This window comes from Rana temporaria, chromosome 2 (genome assembly GCF_905171775.1).
Source record: "Rana temporaria chromosome 2, aRanTem1.1, whole genome shotgun sequence".
Taxonomy (NCBI): Eukaryota; Metazoa; Chordata; class Amphibia; order Anura; family Ranidae; genus Rana; species Rana temporaria.
The window spans coordinates 427,524,725-427,527,148 of record NC_053490.1 but is presented as its reverse complement, the minus strand read 5'-3'; the positions used below and the strand labels follow the sequence as shown (position 1 = coordinate 427,527,148).

Here is a 2,424-nt window from a genome sequence, read left to right as displayed (position 1 = left end):
TCTGCTGAAGCTGATTGTTACGCGTGCCTGCTGATTCCTGCCCCCATGCAGCTGCACAGACATGCAAATTAGGATGTCTTGGAGTCACCATGAGTTGAAGAGCATCTGTGTTCTGCTGGGCCGTGCTTCTGATATTGTTCTGATGAAGTCGATTGATACGCGTGCCTGCTGATTCCTGCCCTCATGCAGCTGCACAGACATGCAAATTAGGCTGTCTTGGAGTCACCATGAGTTGAACAGCCTCTGTGTTTTGCTGGGTTAAGGCTGGGCTTCCTTTAATATGGTGAAAAATAACTTTGATTCGGAAAGACACACAGATGGCGTTAATGTTGTTGTTGGTGGTCAACACAGCCTGCTGATTCCCACCCTCCATGCAGCTGCACAGACATGCAAATTAGGGTGTCTTGGAGTCACCACGAGTTGAACAACTTCTGTGTTCTGCCGGGCCGTGCATCTGATTTTATTCTGATGAAGCCGATTGTTACGCGTGCCTGCTGATTCCTGTCCCCATGCAGCTGCACAGACATGCAAATTAGGCTGTCTTGGAGTCACCATGAGTTGAACAGCCTCTGTGTTTTGCTGGGTTAAGGCCGGGCTTCCTTTAATATGGTGAAAAATAACTTTGATTCGGAAAGACACACAGACGGAGTTAATGTTGTTGTTGGTGGTGGTCAACACAGCCTGCTGATTACCACCCTCCATGCAGCTGCACAGACATGCAAATTAGGGTGTCTTGGAGTCACCATGAGTTGAACAACTTCTGTGTTCTGCCCTGCCGTGCATCTGATTTTATTCTGATGAAGCCGATTGTTACGCGTGCCTGCTGATTCCTGCCCCCATGCAGCTGCACAGACATGCAAATTAGGATGTCTTGGAGTCACCATGAGTTGAAGAGCATCTGTGTTCCCGATTGTTACGCGTGCCTGCTGATTCCTGCCCCCATGCAGCTGCACAGACATGCAAATTAGGATGTCTTGGAGTCACCATGAGTTGAAGAGCATCTGTGTTCTGCTGGGCCGTGCTTCTGATATTGTTCTGATGAAGTCGATTGATACACGTGCCTCACAGACATGCAAATTAGGGTGTCTTGGAGTCACCACGAGTTGAACAACTTCTGTGTTCTGCCGGGCCGTGCATCTGATTTTATTCTGCTGAAGCCGATTGTTACGCGTGCCTGCTGATTCCTGCCCCCATGCAGACGGTGTTAATGTACTTACCTGGCAGGGGAGACACCATGATCATGAAGGTGGTTCTCCCAGGGCGAGGCACGGCTATTGCACACTCTAGGCCGTGCTGATCGTGGTTGTCTTCCCTGCCGCTTCTCGGCCTTTTGGCTGGGACTGGGTGTGGTATCTGTCCTTATCAGTTGTCAGCGGAGTGCTGAAGCACCTCCTACATGGGGAGGGTGGATGCAATCCAATGACGTCATTGCACCTGGAAGGATGGTTTCAGCAGGGACTATGCCGTGCTGCCCGACAGAATACTGGGGGCCGGCCCATGGTTGAGTCTGAGCCATCTGGAAGGGTGCTCCTGGTGAGGATGGGTGCTGTGCTTGGTCTTGGTCTTTTTGCCGAGTTCTAGTCTGGCCTTCTGGCTGGCTGGTGTAAGTGCCATCTCTGTCAGCGATCCGGTTGGAGGAGCTGGTAATGCCCTGTGGTAAGACGGGGCAGAGCCATGCAAATCCGCTGGGTTGACGGAGGGTCTGGAGGGGCTAGTATTGGTGGAGGCTGTTACCTGAGCGGCAGTTCTCCCCAAGAAAACCTTGAAGGGCTCTCTAGCTGGCAGGGGTGGAGGGCTGCACTGGCCGGTCGGGGGGTCGGATATGGAACGAAAAGCCTATGGTGCATGTGCCCCTGGAGTGGCAGTCCAGGGGTATCTGAAGATCACTGTGTGTGAGGGACACATTGATTGAAGGATACCACGGTCACTGCACCAGATACACGCTTTTTTTAGCACCTGCCTCCTAGGCCGGGCCTTTTGGCTAGGACCGGAGGAATTTTTTATTCCTGGCCGGAGGGCCTGGTCATTGTTTCACCACAATGGCCACTTCTTTCACTCTCCTCTCCACTATCCCTTCCCCCACTTTATTTTATTTAAGCCTGTGTTTGTCACTTTTTTTTGTCTTTTTTTGTTGTGCACGTTTTGTCTCACTGTGTGATTAGTAGGGTGCGGGTCCTCGGGCCAGCCCTGAACGTCTTGGGAGTGGGTGGACATGGCCTTCTGGCTTAGTTCGCCTGCTCTCATGGGGTCTCCCTTCGGGGCCTCTGTGTTTTGCTCGGTTAAGGCCGGGCTTCCTTTAATATGGTGAAAAATAACTTTGATTCGGAAAGACACACAGACGGCGTTAATGTTGTTGTTGTTGGTGGTCAACACAGCCTGCTGATTCCCACCCTCCATGCAGCTGCACAGACATGCAAATTAGGG

General features: G+C 51.8%; 1 non-coding gene across 1 annotated transcript; it reads left to right on the top strand.

The window, feature by feature from the left end:
• The first annotated feature begins 1,209 nt into the window (after positions 1 to 1,209).
• Positions 1,210 to 1,368, top strand: LOC120929876. The gene has a single exon (XR_005747540.1). It is a non-coding gene; the product is annotated as a U1 spliceosomal RNA (small nuclear RNA).
• Positions 1,369 to 2,424: the final 1,056 nt, after the last annotated feature.